The sequence below is a fragment of the Giraffa tippelskirchi genome, chromosome 1 (genome assembly GCF_054371585.1).
Source record: "Giraffa tippelskirchi isolate mGirTip1 chromosome 1, T2T-mGirTip1v1.2.pri, whole genome shotgun sequence".
NCBI lineage: Eukaryota > Metazoa > Chordata > Mammalia > Artiodactyla > Giraffidae > Giraffa > Giraffa tippelskirchi.
In genome coordinates this window covers 100,464,265-100,484,761 of record NC_137275.1, presented here as the reverse complement: position 1 = coordinate 100,484,761, position 20,497 = coordinate 100,464,265, and the positions used below count along the sequence as shown (strand labels likewise).

The 20,497-nt window shown below is 39.0% G+C and overlaps 1 protein-coding gene across 1 annotated transcript in view; it reads right to left on the bottom strand.

The window, feature by feature from the left end:
* Nucleotides 1–20,497, bottom strand: part of LOC145515715 (uncharacterized) — a 150,698-nt gene that overhangs the window by 76,164 nt on the left and 54,037 nt on the right. The window contains exon 10 of the mRNA XM_081516981.1: nucleotides 1,689–1,767. The gene's annotated coding sequence lies outside the window, so the exon portion shown is untranslated. The remainder of the gene's footprint in view (nucleotides 1–1,688; nucleotides 1,768–20,497) is intronic.

Below are 20,497 nucleotides of genomic sequence, written 5' to 3'. Positions count from 1 at the left end.
AATGTAATTTAAATACATCACAATGCTCTCCATATGTGTACCCATAGAGTGTTCCATAAATTTGGAAAGTCAAATTAAATCAAGTTGATAGCTCTACAAAAGTGTTTTTGTGTGGCCTCTCTCTCCCTGCTTAAGCTAATTTTCAGAGTTCTAAACTAATGTGACAAAAATAAATAGCATAATTGGCTATCCAAAAAAATCTGATTGCCACATAAAAGAATTTTAATTTCTAAAAAACTAAGTAATTTTATAAAAGGCAGAGGAACCAGAGATCAAATTGCCAACATCCGCTGGATAATCGAAAAAGCAAGAGAGTTCCAGAAAAACATCTATTTCTGCTTTATTGACTATGCCAAAGCCTTTGACTGTGTGGATCACAATAAACTGTGGAAAATTCTGAAAGAGATGGGAATACCAGACCATCTGACTTGTCTCTTGAGAAACCTGTATGCAGGTCAGGAAGCAACAGTTAGAACTGGACATGGAACAACAGACTGGTCCCGAATAGGAAAAGGAGTACGTCAAGGCTGTATATTGTCACCCTGCTTATTTAACTTATATGCAGAGTACATCATGAGAAATGCTGGGCTGGAAGAAACACAAGCTGGAATCAAGATTGCTGGGAGAAATATCAATAACCTCAGATATGCAGATGACACCACCCTTATGGCAGAAAGTGAAGAAGAACTAAGGAGCCTCTTGATGAAAGTGAAAGAGGATAGTGAAAAAGATGGCTTAAAGCTCAACGTTCAGAAAACTAAGATCATGGCATCTGGTCCCGTCACTTCATGGGAAATAGATGGGGAAACAGTGCAAACAGTGTCAGACTTTATTTTTGGGGGCTCCAAAATCACTGCTGATGGTGATTGCAGCTATGAAATTAAAAGACGCTTACTCCTTGGAAGGAAGGTTATGGTCAACCTAGACAGCATATTTAAAAGCAGAGACATTACTTTGCCAACAAAAGTCTGTCTAGTCAAGGCTATGGTTTTTCCAGTGGTCATGTATGGATGTGAGAGTTGGACAGTGAAGAAAGCTGAGCGCCACAGAATTGATGCTTTTGAACTGTGGTGTTGGAGAAGATTCTTGAGAGTCCCTTGGACTGCAAGGAGATCCAATCAATCCATCCTAAAAGAGATCAATCCTGGGTGTTCATTGGAAGGACTGATGTTGAAGCTGAAACTCCAATACTTTGGCCACCTCATGCAAAGAGTTGACTCACTGGAAAAGACCTTAATGCTGGGTAGGATTGGGGGCAGGAGGAGAAGGGGACGACAGAGGATGAGATGGTTGGATGGCATCACCAACTCGATAGCCACGGGTTTGGGTAGATCCGAGAGTTGGTGATGGACAGAGAGGCCTGGAGTGCTGCAATTCATGGGGTCGCAGAGTCGGACATGACTGTGCGACTGAACTGAAGTAATTTTAAGACATATTGATTTCATAGTTAAGATGATTAGACAAGTAACATGCTTTAATAATAGATAGTTACTTCAAAGGTATTTTTTTTTAAATGGTGTCTATTTGTAACTGTGAATCCACATACAGTACAATGTTAATGATAACAACTATATGCTTTGATACTGCCTTCATTTTTCATAATTCATACAGAAGTAAAATATATGACATGCTTGTTTTATAGACAGAGAAATAAAAAAAATTGAAACTTTGAGGTGATAGATACCTACATTAAAATCCTTAGTGATCATCATTGCTTTCTTCTTCTCTTCAATCATCAATATCCACAGCAATTCATTTATCTTCTTCCTGAGAGTAAGATGGTATGTATGAAGATGTACTTTTTTCATCAAAAAATCAAGTTGCTGCTGAAAAAGTTTATCGAATACAGGCTTTGTGACTTATCCCTCGAAGCTAATGGTGGCTGTGGAAATGCTGGTAACATACAGGCCCACTGTGGGTCACTGTTACAAACTTTCAGCCATACTGTGTTTGGATACAGTCTGCTGCTGCTGCTGCTACTAAGTCACTTCAGTTGTGTCCGACTGTGTGACCTCATACACGGCAGCCCACCAGGCTCCCCAGTCCCTGGGATTCTAAAGGCAAGAACATTGGAGTGGGTTGCCATTGCCTTCTCCAATGCATGAAAGTGTAAAGTGAAAGTGAAGTCGCTTAGTCATGTCTGACTCTTACAACCCCATGGACTTCAGCCCACCAGGCTCCTCTGTCCATGGGATTTTCCAGGCAAGAGTATTGGAGTGGGTTGCCATTGCCTTCTCCCTGGATACACTCGAATAGTCAACATATAGTTTAATAATTTAGGGTTAGAGTTTTTGAGTGATTTTTTTTTTCCCTACTAAGATTCAGCTTCTACATTTGTATTTCATTCAAACCCAGGCAGATTGTTTATATTCTAGCAAGAAATATTTATTCTTTACCATTGCTACTTCTGTTCAGTTCAGCCGCTCAGTTGTGTCTGACTCTTGGCAACCCCATGGACCTGCAGGACACCAGGACACCCTGTACATAATGAACTCCCAGAGTTTACTCAAACTCATGTCCATTGAGTCAGTGAAGCAATCCAACCATTTCATCCTTTGTCATCCCTTTCTCCTCCTGCCTTCAATCTTTTCCAGCATCAGGGTCTTTTAAACTGAGTCAGCTCTTCACATCAGGTGGCCAAAGTATAGAGTTTCAGCTTCGTCACAGTCCTTCCAAAGAGTATTCGGAACTGACTTCCTTTAGGATGGACTGGTTGGATTTCCTTGCAGTCCAAGGGACTCTCAAGAGTCTTCTCCAACACTACAGTTCAAAAGCATCAATTCTTCAGTGCTCAGCTTTCTTTATAATCCAACACTCACATCCATACATGGCTACTGGAAAAAGCATAGCTTTGACTAGTTGGACCTTTGTTGGCAAAGTAATGTCTCTGCTTTTTAATATGCTGTCTAGGTTGGTCATAACTTTCCTGCCCAGGAGTAAGCATCTTTTAATTTCATGGCTGCAGTCACCATCTGCAGTGATTTTGGAGCTCAAAAATATATAGGCACTGTTTCCACTGTTTCCCCATCTATTTGCCATGAAGTGATGGGATCAGATGCCATGATCTTAGTTTTCTGAATGTTGAGTTTTAAGTCTACTTTTCACTTTCTTCTTTCACTTTCATCAAGAGGCTGCTTAGTTCTTCTTTCCTTTCTGCCATAAGGATGGTGTCTTCTGCATATCTGAGGTTATTGGTATTTCTCCTGGCAATCATGATTCCAGCTTCTGCTTCATCTACCCCAGCATTCCTCATGATGTACTCTGCATATAGGTTAAATAAACAGAGAGACAATATACAGTCTTGAAGTACTCTTTTCCCTATTTGGAACCAATCCGTTTTTCCACGTCCAGTTCTAACTGTTTCTTCCTGACCTGCATACAGATTTCTCATAAGGCAGTTCAGGTGGTCTGGTATTTCCATCTCTTTAAGAATTTATCACAGTTTGTTGTGATACTCACAGTCAAAGGATTTTTGGCATGGTCAATAAAGCAGAAGTAGATGCTCTTCTGGAACTCTCTTTTTCTATGATCCAAGGGATGTTGGCAATTTGATCTCTGGTTCCTCTGCCTTGTCAAAATCCAGGTTGAACATCTGGAAGTTCATGGTTAATGTACTGTTGAAGCCTGGCTTGGAGAATTTTTAGCATTACTTTACTAGCGTGTGAGATGAGTACAATTGTGCGGTAGTTTGAGCATTCTTTGGCATTGCCTTTCTTTGGGACTGGAATGAAAACTGAACTTTTTCAGTCCTGTGGCCACTGCTGAGTTTTACAAATTTGCTGACATATTGAGTGCAGCACGTTCACAGCATCATCTTTTTGGATTTGAAATAGCTCAACTGGAATTCCATCACCTCCACTAGCTTTGTTCGAAGTGATGCTTCCTAAGGCCCACTTCACTTTGCATTCCAGGATGTCTGGCTCTAGCTGAGTGATCACACCATTGTGATTATTTGGATCAAGAAGATCTCTTCTGTACAGCTCTTCTGTGTATTCTTACCACATCTTCTTAATATTTTCTGCTTCTGTTAGGTCCATATCATTTCTGTCCTTTATTGAGCCCATCTTTGCATGAGATGTTCCCTTGGTATCTCTAATTTTCTTGAAGAGATCTCTAGTCTTTCCCATTCTATTGTTTTCCTCTATTTCTTTGCACTAATCACTGATGAAGGCTTTCTTATCCCTCCTTGCTATTCTTTGGAACTCTGCATTCAAATGGGTATATCTTTCTTTTTCTCCTTTGCTTTTTGCTTCTCTTCTTTTCACAGCTATTTGTAAGGCCTCCTCAGACAACCATTTTGCCTTTTTGCATTTCTTTTTCTTGTTGATGATCTTGATCCCTACCTCCTGTACAATGTCACGAATCTCTATCCATAGTTCTTCAGGTACTCTGTCTATCAGATCTAATCCCTTGAATCTATTTGTCATTTCCACTCTATAATCTTAAGGGATTTGATTTAGGTCATACCTGAATGGTCTAGTGGTTTTCCCTACTTTCTTCAATTTAAGTCTTAATCTGGCAATAAGGATGGTGCAATCACCATCTGTACACGTGCACACACACACACACACACACACACACACACACACACATATATATATAAACACATATATATGGAGATAAAACCACCCTTATTGCAGAAAGTGAAGAAGAACTAAACAGCCTCTTGATGAAAGTGAAAGAGGAAAGTCAAAAAGTTGGCTTAAAGGTCAACATTCAGAAAACTAAGATCACGGCATCCGGTCCATCACTTCATGGGAAATAGACAGGGAAACAATGGAAACAGCAGCAGATTTTATTTTTTTGGGCTCCAAAAATCACTGCAGATGGTGACTGCAGCCATGAAATTAAAACGCACTTGCTCCTTGGAAAAAAGCTATGACCAACCTAGACAGCATATTAAAAAGCAGAGACATTACTTTGCCAACAAATGTCCATCTAGTCAAGGCTATGGTTTTTCCAGTAGTCATGTATGGATGTGAGAGATGGAGTATAAAGAAAGCTGAGTGCTGAAGAATTGATGCTTTTGAACTGTAGTGTTGGAGAAGATTCTTGAGAGCCCCTTGGACTGCAAGGAGATCCAACCAGTCCATCCTAAAGAAGATTAGTCCTGAGTGTTCATTGAAAGGACTGATGTTGTAGCTGAAACTCTAATCCTTTTGACACCTGATGCGTAGAGCTGACTCATCGGAAAAGACTCTGATGTTGGGAAAGACTGAAGGCAGGAGGAGAAGGGGACGACAGAGAATAAGATGGTTGGATGGCATCACCAACTCAATGGAGACGAATTTGGGTAAACTCAGTGAGTTGGTGATGGACAGGGAGGTCTGGCGTGCTGCAGTCCATGGGGTCACAAAGAGTCGGACACAACTGAGCAATTGAACTGAAATATATATAACATATATATGACACCACCTATGTCTATATATAACGTAGAGCATTGTTAATTATCTTTATCAGGTTGTTTGTTACACCCCTAGCACTTATTTATCTTATAACTGGAAGTTTGTACCTTTTCACTGCCTTCATTCTATCCTCTCTTCCCTCTCTCTTCCTCTGGTAATCACAAATCTGATCTCTAGGAATGGTTTGTTTGTTTCTGATATATAATTGACCTACAACATTCTGTTAGTTCCTGGTATACAACAAAATGATTTCATATTTCTGTATATTACCAAATGATCAACAAGGTAAGTCTAGCTACCATCTTTCATTATACAAAGATATTACAGTATTGCTGATTATATTCCATATTGTACATTTATATTACACATTGTACATTTAATATCCAGGACACATATATTTTGTAACTGGAAGTTTGTACCTCTTAATCTCCATCTATTTCTCTATTTTTGCTTTAAATAATTAAAACATGTAAAACAAATATGACATAGTTTGAAACTGGCTATATCTAAGGAATGAATTTATGGATACTCTTTTTAATATTTTTTTCTTTTTTAATGTTCTTTATTTACTCTTCTTTTTTAATTTTTTAATACCTTTTTTCTTTCTGGCCCCACGGTAAGGCACGTGGATCTTAGTTTCCCGACCAGGGATCACACTGTGTCCCCTGCAGTGGAAGCACTGGGTCCTAACTACTAGACCTCCACAGTATTCTCTTAGTATTTTTCTTGTGTGTTTTTGAAATGTTTTAATAAATTATTAGATGACTAAAAATGTAAATCTGGCTTAGTACTCCACCATAAATCACAAACATCTCTGCTGTATTTTTCTACCATTTAACCAAACAACAATGACTTTTTTATCCACTAAAATATTTTAATACAGAAACTTTTTACCCCTTAGAATCACACAGCTTTAAATATATATAGACACCACAGAATGACAAATATTTTTAAACGATCACAGGAGTCAGGGAAACATGGTTACTCTGCGGACAGTGATGGCTCATAAACTGTACTTATGTTTTAAATATCTCTGAAATTACAGTTAACTGGATGTGTTTTTTACCTAGGGCTAAACCTTTGCTCCCTACAACAAGATCAAAACCTTAATGTGCTTTCTATCTTATGTAACTAAGCTCTATTTTCTCCTGAAAGTAGCTTATGCAACTTGGAATTCAAAGTGCCTCGGAACTTTCCAAAACATAAAACTTGAAGCTATATTTATGCTCCAACAATAACTTGGAATAAAATGTCTCTTTAACCTGAAATGACTGAATAACTCTGATGTAAATTCCCCTATTTCCACTATTATTCTGTACTGCAGGCTCAACTGTGAAAGTGAGCTTGTGCTCCAGCATGCACGTTCAGTCTATGCCAGATTGAAACCGATACAGACATACACAAATGAAAACTGCGTGTGTGCATGTGCATCCGGATCCGTCTAGCTATCGATCTGCACACTATACTTCTACAGTTAGCATTCCTTCAGTATATTTGGTCATATGTACTTTGAAATGTCTAACAAAATTAAAAGAATGTGAGATTTTAAAATATATTAAAATATGCATTTTGTAACATCTTAATAATTTCTTGACTGTGTAGATCACAACAAACTGTGGAAAATTCCAAAAGAGATGGGCATACCAGACCACCTGACCTGCCTTCTGAGAAATGTGTATGCAGGTCAAGAAGCAATAGTTAGAACCGGACATGGAACAAGGAAAATGAGTACATGAAGGCTGTATGTTATCACCCTGCTTATTTAACTTATATGCAAAGTACATCACATAAAATGCCAGGCTGGATGAAGCACAAGCGGAATCAAGATTGCCAGGAGAAATATCAGTAACCTCAGATATGTAGATGACACCACCCTTATTGGCAGAAAGTGAACTAAAGAGCCTCTTGAAGAAACTGAAAGAGGAGAGTCAAAAAGTCGGCTTAAAACTCAACATTCAGAAAACTAAGATCATGGCATCTGTCCTATCATTTCATGGCAAAGAGATGGGGAAACAAAGGAAACAGTGGCTGACTTTATTTTCTTGGGCTTCAAAATCACTGCAGATGGTGACTGCAGCCATGAAATTAAAATATGCTTGCTCCTTGGAAGAAAAGCTATGACAAACATAGACAGTATATTAAAAAGCAGAGATGTTACTTTGCCAACAAAGGTCCAGCTAGTCAAAGCTATGGTTTTTTCAGTAGTCACATGTGGATGTGAGAGTTCGACTATAACGAAAGCTGAGCGCCAAAGAATTGATGCTTTTGAACTGTGGTGTTGGAGAAGACTCCTGAGAGTCCCCTGGACTGCAAGGAGATCCAACCAGTCCATCCTAAAGGAAATCAGGCCTGAATATTCATTGGAAGGAGTGATGCTAAAGCTGAAACTCCAATACTTTGGCCACCTGACGCGAAGGACTGACTCATTGGAAAAGACCCTGATGTTGGGAAAGACTGAAGGCAGGAGGAGAAGGGAATGACAGAGAATGAGATGGTTGAATGGTATCACCAACTTGATGGACATGAGTTTGAGCAAGCTCTGGGAGTTGGTGATGGACAGGGAAGCCTGGTGTGCTGCAGTCCACGGGTTCGCAAAGAGTCAGACATGACTGAGCCGACTGAACTGACTTACTGGTGCTTTCTATTTTTTTCTGTCTATATTTTATACTTTGTTCAGAAATCCACCTTGTGTGTGGTAAAAAAGAAAATGCCAACAATCATCTAACTCATCTTCCTATTTCCAAACTTAACCCAAGGCATCCATTATCCACCAGTCTGCCAGATGGATCTTTTAAGGAATAACTTAATTATTAGATTAATACACTGTATCACCAAATAAAGTCTAAAGTTTCTTCCATAACACACAAAATCTGCCACTCATTTACACACTCAGCTTATCTATTCCCTTCTTTCTTAAACATCAACAATAAAAAAGTGCTTTCTCATTAAACAACTTTATTCTTCTGTGTCTCTCTTTATGCTTCCTACATGAATGACCATGTTCCTTTTTTCCTTAAATTTTATTTTTCATTTTATTCTTAATTTCTCACTTGTTTCTAGAAAGCCTAACCATATTCAATCCTCAAGTTTTTTTTTCCCCAAATATATCCTTCACTCAGCTCAGACTGCCTCTACTCTGTGCTCCATGGTACCCTACATTTCTATATACTTATTTTTCTCTATCTCCATCATCAGATTATAAACTATTTGAAGGATAGATAATTTATATATCTCAGCTACTGAATATACAAATAACAATACACAAATATATGTATATATTCACATACAATATTAAAAATATGTTTTGCATATGTGTATACATATAATTGCACATAAATACCTATGTATAACTACATGAATATATAATTTAATATGTTTCAACATTAGTGTGTGATAGTTTTACCACCCATATCAATGCCACTGAGGAAACTGAGCTCATTAATTTGTCTCTGTTTAGCTATATAATAGGGAGCAGACTTGAACCTAAGAATACTTGAGCTAAATAAGCTTATGCTTATTTCACAATGTTACATGTTTCTAACTGATGTATCAGAATTAAATGAGATGAAGTCATAAGAAAAATGGATCAGTATCATATTTTAAACAAGAAGTTGTTTAACTTTTTTTCCTCTGTAAGCATTTTCATATCTAAATATATGATTATTACACATTCTAAAAAGATTTAAATGTCATTATGCTTAAATTATTTAAACTGATATATAATTATAGATTTGGTACATAAAATCCAAAATCTTAGTGAAAAATAATACATAGTCACTAAAGAGTTCAAACATAGTATTCAAATTTAATACAATTAGAAATAAAGATACAGATGATTTCTAAACATTATAGCCATTTCTTACCTTTAAAAACCTTCTATGTAAGATATTTACATCCATGAATGAAGCAATTAATTCACATACCCAAAATTATATCAGGGTGACTGTAAAAACATTTACTATTTGTGAAGTGAAGTTACTCAGTTGTGTCCGACTGTTTGCGATCCCATGGACTGTAGCCTACCAAGTTCCTCCATCCATGGGATTTTCCATGCAAGAGTACTGGAGTGGGTTGCCATTTCCTTCTCCAGGGGATCCTCCTGACACAGGGATGGAACCCAGGTCTCTCACATTGCAGGCAGACGCTTTACCATATGAGTCACCAGGGAAGCCCTTACTATTTGTAAGAGGAACTCAATTAACTCTTCTTTCCACTGACATCTATTACCTCATCAGATTTTCTTCCACATGCATAAAACATAGTTTGGTGTCACAAATCTAGAGGCAGCCAAAAATACAAGCCCACATATAACATCTTACTTATGCAAATGGTGCATCTGTTGCTGTATAAGGAGGCCAAACACTATTTCCAACTAAACTCAGACATTCATAATACAGTAAAGATAAAAATCAATCCAAACCAAATTCTATCAGAAATATCTAAAATGTTAATATAGTCATACAATATCATTATGTACAACCTGCTCATGGAGTCGCTTCAAATTTCCCAGGATACTTGGATCTTAAATCATATTTTCACAATCCAATGAACATTGTCCCCAACAAAGAAAAGTTTTCTTTGCATTTTAATCAGTATAATTATTCTTTCTCAAAATATTTTAAATTATCATATTAACAATTTCTTCCCAGTAGTCACCTACAACAGGGGGTTAGAGTAAGGGTAGAGTAACATGACATTTGTCTTAAATTTAGACGTTCTATAGAATTATTTTCTCAATATAAGGAAATACTGCTTGTACACTCATACTTTTAACTGCATTAATAATATGTATGACTTAAATATAAATAATACTTTATAGTTTTAGAAACATGTTTACATAACTTATTACAAAGTCTGGCTCCAGGACCAAATCCTGTGTGTGATCTTTTGATCCTGACCATAGGTGAGCAAACGGCTTTACCTGTCAAGTCTCACAGAAGACAGTGGCCTTCCGTGCACCACACTGAATGTCCAGCCAGTGCATTACAGTTTTCTGGAGAGAGATGTAAACACGGGCCCACTGGTCCCTTCCGAGTTCCTCCCTCCCCACCACCATGTTCCAGTCCTGCCTCTATTCCCAGCCCAAGTGCCTTCAGTCAGAGGCCTCCCAGTAGAGGGGATGCAAGTTTAGGCTGAAGCACTTTTCAGGAGCTCCTCCTGACAACTCCTTGTGGGGGCACAGAGCTTGACTAAGGTAATTCACTCAGTACTTTTCTACTCCTAGCCCTCCCCTCCCTCCAACCACCAAGCTCCCTGGGTCCCTAAAATGTCAGGAGACTTTCATTCAAGGCTGCTTGGCAGTGAGACGATTACGCCACTTGTGCTGTATCATCAGACTGACACTCCCTGATACAAATCCAGGAGAAAATGCAACATTCCTGCCTTCTGTTTTGCCTTCCTGCCTACAAGGTTGTAGTAAATGAATAAAGGCTTGGCTCTTATTTTCACTTTGGTTCCTTATCCTAATTGACCACCTCTACACCTAGAAGCTCAAAACCTAAACTTACCTTTTCTCCCAACCACTCTGTGAAGAGTTGACCAACTGTTAATTCCCATATATCATGGTGAACAATGCAAAGAAATAGGGAAAAACAATAGAATGAGAAAGACTAGAGATCTCCAAGAAAATTACAGACACCAAGGGAAAATTTTATGCAAAGAAGGGCACAATAAAGGATAGAAACAATATCAACCTAATATAAACACAAGATATTAAGAAGAGCTGACAAGAATACACAGGGAAGCTGTACAAAAAAGGTCTTAATGACCCTGATAACCATGATGGTGTGATCACACACCTAGAGCCAGACATCCTGGAGTTTGAAATCAAGAGGACCTTATGAAGCATTATTATAAACAAGGTTAGTGGAGGTGATGGAATTCCAGTTGAGCTATTTCATATCCTAAAGGATGATGCTGTCAAAGTGCTTCACTCACTATACCAGCAAATTTGGAAAACTCAGCAGTGGCCACAGGACTGGAAAAGGTCAGTTTTCATTCCAATCCCAAAGAAGGGCAATGCCAAAGAATGTTCAAACTAATGTACAATTGTGCTCACTTCACATGCTAGCTCAAAATCCTTCAATCTCGGCTTCAACAGCATGTGAACCAAGAACTTCCAGATGTACAAGCTATGTTTAGAAAAGGCAGAAGAACCAGAGATCAAATAGCCAACATCCATTGGATCTAGAAAAAGCAAGAGAGTTCCAGAGAAACATCTACTTCTGAATCATCAACTACTCTAAAGCCTTTGACTGTGTGGATAACAACAAACCGTGGAAAATTCTTCAAGAGATGGGGCTAACAGAACAACTTACCTGCCTTCTGAGAAATCTGTATGCAGGCCAAGAAGCAACATGGAACAACAGACATGGATCCAGACAAAGAACAACAGACCGGTTCTAAACTGGGAAAGGAGTGCGTCAAGGCTATATACTGTCACCCTCTTATTTAACTGAAATGCAGAATACATCATTCAAAATGCCAGGTTGGATGAAGCACAGGTTGGAATCAAGACTTCTTGAAATCAAGATTTTCTTAGATATGCAGATGACAACACTCTAATGGCAGAAAGCTTAGAGGAACTAAAAGAGCCTCTTGATGAAGATTAAAGAGGAGAGTGAAAAATATTGCTTAAACTCATTATTTAAAAAAATAAGATTATGGCATCCAGTCCCATCACTTCATGGCAAATAAATGGGGAAAAAATGGAAACTAGTAACAGACTATTTTCTTGGGCTCCAAAATCACTGCAGATGGTGACTGCAGCCATGAGATTAAAAGATGCTTGCTCCTAAGAAGAAAAGCTGTGACAAATCTAGACAGCATATTAAAAAGAAGAGACGTTACTTTGACAATAAAGGTCTGCATAGTCAAAGCTATGGTTTTTCCAGTAGTCATGTATGGATGTGAGAGTTGGACTATAAAGAAAGCTGAGCACAGAAGAATTGATGCTTTTGAACTGTGGTGTTAGATAAAACTCTTGAGAGTCCCTTGGACAGCAAAGAGATCAAATCAGTAAATCCTGAAGGAAATCAATCCTAAACATTCATTGAAAGGACTGATGCTGAATCTCAGCTCCAATATTTTGGCCACCTGATGTGAAGTACCGACTCACTGGAAAAGACCCTGATGCTAGGAAAGATTGAGGGCAAGAGAAAAACTGGGCAACAGAGTATGAGATGGTTGGATGGCATCACCGAATCAATGGCTATGAGTTTGAGTAATCTCTGGGAGATAGTGAAGGAAGCCTGGCATGCTGCTGTTAATGGGATTGCAAATAGTCGGAAAGCACTGGACAACTGAACAACAACAACAGCACATCAACGAGAAATCTGATACACAGGAAATTATGTGCTTTAGATACATGTTTTTCTGAATTCTGCCAATGATATTTAATTTTGCTAAATGTGCATCACTAGTAGCTTTGTGCTACACTAAATACTTTTGAATTTAGGTATTTATTTAATAAAAATTTAGTGATATTAGGTATTATATTATTTACAAGAGAAACAAAATCTAATACTTACATTGACCATGGATAGAATTCAATACAAAAGAAATGACCTCCATGATATATAATATAATTTACGTAAAATTTTGAAGTGAAGTGAAGTCACTCAGAAGTGTCCGACTTTTTGTGACCCCATGGACTGCAGCCACCGAGGCTTCTCCATCCATGAGATTTTAGAGGCAAGAGTACTGGAGTGGGTTGCCACTTCCTTCTCCAGGGGATCTTCCTGACTCAGGGATTGAACCTGGGTCTCCCCCATTGCAGGCAGATGCTTTACCCTTTAAGCCACCGGGGAAGCCAGTCACTATTATCTTCATTACCTCCACCATAGTTTGTGGTTTGTGGTTTAGTCGCTAAGTCGTGTCCGTCTCTTTGGGACCCCAGAGACTGCAGCCTGCCAGGCTCCTCTGTACATGGGATTCTCCAGGCATGAATACTGGAGTGGGTTGCCATTTCCTTCTCCAGGGGATCTTCCCAACCCAGGAATCGAACTGGGGTCTCCTGCATTGCAGGTAGATTCTTTACCTACTGAGCTATGAGGGAAGCCCTTATAACAGGGAGGGAACACAGCCCTGCCCATCAACAGAAAATCCGATTAAAGATTTACTGAGCATGGCCTCACCCATCAGAACAAGACCCAGTTTCCTCAGTCAGTCTTTCCCATCACGAAGCTTCCATAAGCCTCTTATCCCTCTCCATCAGAGGGCCGCAGACTGAAAACCACAATCACAGAAAACTGACCAATCTGATCACGTGGACCACAGCCTAACTCAATGAAACTATGAGCCATGCCATGTAGGGCCACCCAAGATGGATGGGTCATGGTGGAGAGTTCTGACAAAATGTGGTCCACTGGAGAAGGAAATGGAAAACCACTTTAGTATTCTTGCCTTGAGAACCCCATGAATAGTATGAAAAGGCAAAAAGTTAGGACACTGAAAGATGAACTCCCCAGGTTGGTAGGTGCCCAATATGCTACTGGAGATCAGTGGAGAAATAACTTCAGAAAGAATGAAGAGACAGGGCCTAAGCAAAAACAACACCCAGTTGTGCATGTGACTAGTGATGAAAGCAAGGTCTGATGCTCTAAAGAGCAATATTGTATAGGACCCTGGAATGTTAGGTCCATGAAACAGGGTAACCTGGAAGTGGTCAACAGGAGATGGAAAGAGTGAACATCACCATTTTAGGAAATAGCAAACTAAAATGGACTTGAATGGGTGAATGTAACTCAGACGACCCTTATATCTACTACTATGGGCAAGAATCCCTTAGAAGAAATGGAGTAGCCATCATAGTCAACAAAAGAGTCCGAAAGGCAGTACTTGGATGCAATCTCAAAAACAACAGAATAATCTCTGTTCGTTTCCAAGGCAAACCATTCAATATCATGGTAATCCAAGCCTATGCCCCAACCAGTAACGCTGAAGAAGCTGAAGTTGAACAGTTAGTTCTATGAAGACCTACAAGACCTTCTAGAACTAACACCCAAAAAAGATGTCCTTTTCATTATAGGGGACTGGAATGCAAAAGTAGGAAGTAAAGAAACTCCTGGCGTAACAGGCAAATTTGGCCTTGGAGTACAGAATGAAGTAGGGCAAAGGCTAATAAAGTTTTGCCAAGAGAACGAACTGGTCATAGCAAACATCCTCTTCCAACAACACAAGACAAGACTCTATACATGGACATCACCAGATGGTCAACACTGAAATCAGACTGATTATATTCTTTGCAGCCAAAGATGGAGAAGCTCTACACAGTCAGCAAAAACAAGACCGGGAGCAGACTGTGGCTCAGATCATGAACTCTTTATTGCCAAATTTAGACTTAAATTGAATACAGTAGGGAAAACCACTAGACCATTCAGGTATGACCTAAATCAAATGTCTTACGATTATACAGTGGAAGTGACAAACAGTTTTAAGGGACTAGATCTGATAGACAGAGTGCCTGATAAACTATGGACAGAGGTTCATGACATTGTACAGGAAACAGGGATCAAAACTATTCTCACGAAAAAGAAATGCAAAAAAGCAAAATGACTCTCTGAGGAGGCCTTACAAATAGCTGTGAAAAGAAGATAGGCACAAGGCAAAGGAGAAAAGGAAAGATATACTCATTTGAATGGAGAGTTCCAAAGAATAGCAGAGATAAGAAAGCCTTCCTCATTGATCAGTGAAAAGTAAATAGAGGAAGACAATAGAATGGAAAGACTAGAGATCTTTCCAAGAAAATTAGAAATCCCAAGGGACCATTTCATGCAAAGATGGGCACAATAAAGGATAGAAATGGTATGGACCTAAAAGAAGCAGAAGATGTTAAGAAGATGTGGCAAGAATACACAGAAGAACTGTATAAAACAGTTATTCATGACCCAGATAATCATGATTGTGTGATCACTCACCTAGAGCTAGATATCTGGAATGTGAAATCAAGTGGGCCTTAGGAAGTATCACTACAAATAAAACTAGTGGAGGTGATGGAATTCCAGCTGAGTTATTTCAAATCCTAAAAGATGATGTTGTGAAAGTGCTGCACTCAATATTCAAGGAAATTTGGAAAACTCAGCAGTGGCCACAGGAATGGAAAAGGTCAGTTTTCATTCTAGTCCCTAAAAAGGCAATGCCAACGAGTGCTCCAACTACCGCACAATTGCACTCATCTCACACACTAGTAAAATAATGCTCAAAATTGTCCAAGCCAGGGTTCAACAGTACATGAACCATAAACTTCCAGATTTTCAAACTGGATTTAGAAAAGGCAGAGGAACCAGAGATCAAATCTCAACATCCGCTGGATCATTGAAAATAAGAGAGTTCCAAAAAACATCTATTTCTGCTTTACTGACTATGCCAAAACCTTTGACTGTGTGGATCACAATAAGCTGCGAAAAATTCTGACAGAGATGAGAATACCAGACCACCTGACCTGTCTCTTGAGAAATTTGTATGCAGGTCAGGAAGCAACAGTTAGAACTGGACATGGAACAGCAGATTGGTTCCAAATAGGAAAAGGAGTACATCAAGGCTGTATATTGTCACCCTGCTTATTTAACATGTATGCATAATACACCATTAGAAACGCTGGGCTGGATGACACACAAGCTGAAATCAAGATTGCCAGGAAAAATATCAATAACCTCAGATATGCAAATTAAATAATCCTTATGACAGAAAGTGAAGAAGAACTAAAGAGCCTCTTAATGAAAGTGAAAGAGGAGAGTGAAAAAAGTTGACTTAAAGCTCAATATTCAGAAAACTAAAAACATGGCATCCGGTCCCATGACTTCATGGCAAATAGATGGGGAAACCGTGGCTGACTTTATTTTTCAGGGCTCCAAAACCACTGCAGATTGTGACTGCCGCCATGAAGTTCAAAGACGTTTACTCCTTGGGAGGAAAGTTATGACCAACCTAGACAGCATATTAAAAAGCAGAGACATTATTTTGCCAACAAAAGTCCATATAGGCAAGGCTATGGTTTTTCCAGTAGTCATGTATGGATGTGAGAGTTGGACTATAAAGAAAGATGACCACCAAGGAATTCATGCTTTTGAACTGTGGTGTTACAGAAAACTCTTGAGAGTCCCTTGGACTGCAAGGAGATCCAACCAGTCCATCCTAAAGGAGATCAGTACCGAGTGTTCATTGGAAGAACTGATGTTGAAGCTGAAACCCCAATAGTTTGGGCACCTAATGTGAAGAGCTGACTTGTTTGAAAAGACCCTGATGTTGGGAAAGATTGAAGGCAGGAGGAGAAGGGTACAACAGAGGATGAGATGGTTGGATGGCATCACCAACTCAATAGACATGAGTTTGAGTAAACTCTAAAAAGAAGAGAAGAGAAAAGCAGAGGTGAAAAGGAAAGATATTCCCATCTGAATACAGAGTTCCAAAGAATAGCAAGGAGAGATAAGAAAGCCTTCCTCAGTGATCAATGCTAAGAAATAGAGGAAAAAAACAGGATGGGAAAGACTAGAGATCTCTTCAAGAAAATCAGAGACACCAAGGGAAATTTTCATGCAAAGATGGGCTCAATAAAGGACAGAAATTGTATGGACCTAACAGAAGCAGAAGATATTAAGAAGAGGTGGCAAGAATACATAGAATAACTGTACAAAAAAGATCTTCATGACCCAGATAATCACAATGGTGTGATCACTCACCTAGAGCCAGACATCCTGGAATGTGAAGTCAAGTGGGCCTTAGAAAGCATCACTATAAACAAAGCTAGTGGAGATGATGGAATTCCAGTTGAGCTATTTCAAATCCTGAAAGATGATGCTGTGAAAGTGCTGCACTCAATATGCCAACAAATCTGGAAAACTCAGCAGTGGCCACAGGACTGGAAAAGGTCGGTTTTTGTTCCAATCCCAATGAAAGGCAATGCCAAAGAATGCTCGAACTACCGCACAATTGCACTCATCTCACATGCTAGTAAAGTAATGCTCAAAACTCTCCAAACCAGGCTTCAGCAATACGTGAACCGTGAACTTCCAGATGTTCAAGCTGGTTTTAGAAAAGGCAGAGGAGCCAGAGATCAAATTGCCAACATCCGCTGGATATTCGAAAAAGCAAGAGAGTTTCAGAAAAAAAACATCTCTTTCTGCTTTATTGACTATGCCAAAGCCTTTGACTGTGTGGATCACAATAAACTGTGGAAAATTCTGAAAGAGTTGGGAATACCAGACCATCTGACCTGTCTCTGGAGAAACCTGTATGCAGGTCAGGAAGCAACAGTTAGAACTGGACATGGAACAACAGACTGGTTCCAAATAGGAAAAGGAGTATGTCAAGGCTGTATATTGTCAACCTGCTTATTTAACTTATATGCAGAGTACATCATGAGAAATGCTGGGCTGGCAGAAACACAAGCTGGAATCAAGATTGTCGGGACAAAAATCAATAACCTCAGATATGCGGATGACACCACCCTTATGGCAGAAAGCGAAGAAGAACTAAAGAGCCTCTTGATGAAAGTGAAAGAGGAGAGTCAAAAAGTTGGCTTAAAGCTCAATATTCAGAAAACTAAGATCATGGCATCTGGTCCCATCACTTCATGGGAAATAGATGGGGTAACAATGGAAACACTGTCAGACTTTATTTTGGGGGGCTCCAAAATCACTGCTGATGGTGATTGCAGCCATGAAATTAAAAGACACTTACTCCTTGGAAGGAAGGTTATGACCAACCTAGAAGCATATTTAAAAGCAGATACATTACTTTGCCAACAAAGGTCCGTCTAGTCAAGCCTATGGTTTTTCCAGTAGTTATGTATGGATGTGAGAGTTGGATGGTGAAGAAAGCTGAGCGCTGAAGAATTGATGCTTTTGAACTGTGGTGTTGGAGAAGACTCTTGAGAGTCCCTTGGACTTCAAGAAGATCCAACCAGTCCATCCTAAAGGAGATTAGGCCTGGGTGTTCATTGGAAGGACGATGTTGAAGCTGAAACTCCAATACTTTGCCCACCTCATGCGCAGAGTTGACTCATTGGAAAAGACCCTAATGCTGGGAAAGATTGGGGTAGGAGAAGGGGATGACAGAGGATGAGATGGTTGGATGGCATCACCGACTCGATGGACATGGGTTTGGGTAGACTCCGGGAGTTGGTGATGGACAGGGAGGACTGGTGTGCTGCGATTCATGGGGTCGCAAAAAGTCGGACACAACTGTACAACTGAACTGAACTGAACTGAACTGTGTAAACTCTGGGAGTTTGTGACAGACAGGGAAGCCTGGCATGCTTCAGTCCGTGTGGTCTCAAAGAATCGCTGCAGTTCGTGTTGTCGCTCAGTTCAGACTGAGCGACTGAACTGAACTGATATAATAATTACTGATGCTGACTTCTCTTTAGGAAGTGATTTGTATTTTGTTTAAACATGTGTCTGAGCCTAAATATTGCAACTCTTTTTTCTCCTGCATCAACGTCAGTGACCAGAGATTAACTATAAATCATCTGTAACGATGAGGCAGCAGAATAGGATGTATTTGGAAAGGTTCATGACACAGTGTCCTCTTCCATTTGCCACTGGGGTGTCCTTCCATGTATATTTTTTAGATCACTGATAAAACAAATAAAAATAAAATCAGCAACAAAAAGAAATGAACACTAATCACTTTTTGAAAAGGTGCAAACCCCTTTTCAGAAGTCTTCTTTTTAAATGTTTACTTTGTATAGTATAATATTTGTTTTCTAAACCTAAAATTCACAAAACAGTACACTGTAGAAGTCCCTGTGCCTCAAATAAGTAGTTCTGTATCTAAATGAGGATTAAAAAACAGCATCTTGAAGAAAATTCTGAAAATACTGCACGCATATTCAAGATAACACATGTATTAGTTTTTCTGATTTTTTCTAATAGCATTGTAGTACTAACAATATTCAGTAATTTCTTATGTTTATATATGTCATACATTTATGTCTGTATCATTTAGTGGTCAATTCATATCAGTGCATAAACCCATTCTTCATTCACAGTTCAGCTACACAGACGCCTTACTGCTATATCATTTCTCATTTATCTATCAATAAATGAATGAGTATCTTATTTCAACATTATTTTGCCATGAGAAATAGCGGTGCAATCAGCAATAGTGCAATAAACAACCCTGCATATATTACTTTTGTTTGTACAAATATACCTGTAGAATCAATTCCATGAATGAAAATTACCAGGGAAAATGATTATATAATGGTATGTTTAAAAAATAAAATTATAAAGTAATTTACTTGCTATCAATTACTTAATGCCTGTGTCAACCACTAGAATATTAACACTGTAATTCTGTCTTCTTTGATAAAATTTAGTGCCATTCCAAAATGTAATAACACTGTTCTGCATCATGCCATTGTTGCTATGAACCTTACAGAATTTCACATTGCTTATCTAATAGCCTATATTAGGCCTATATATTTTCAACCTACATACTCTCTCTGGAACACTTGGCACCTTAACTATCCTTTCCATTTTGAAACATTTTATACTACTATTGGCTTCTTTAGGCTTACCACTCTCTCCTAGTTTATACCATTATACTATTGGCTTAACCTCATAATATTGGCTTCTCTTTTTCATTCTTTGTTGTTGTTCTCTGGGCTCTGTTCAAATACCTACATATATTTGTTGGAGTATATCGTGCATGCATCTATACTTATCTAAATAATCTCATCTTTTTCAATCACTGTGGTGTGGCCTCCCACTCACATACCGTCAGCACCCATCTTTAGATGCCCATGTTAAACGGCCTTCTTGGATGCTTGAAAACATCCCAGTTTTCAGTGGTCACATCACCACCACCCATTCTATGGCTAATGTTGGCATATCCTGCTATACATGCCTAGGCCACAATTCTCTCTCAGGCTATTCACTAGGCACCTAACTTTTCCTGAATCTTGCTTCCCTAAAATCCACTCTTGCCACAGCGGACACCGTGATCACTCACCATTCCAATGCAGGTACTATCCCTTTTCTTCTTCAAGCCATGGAGTGGCTCCTCAGTGTCCTTGCTTTCCTTTCAAATGTTGTCCACTCTTCTTCCTGATTATCACTCTCTGTCAGGCATAATGGCCACCTTTACAT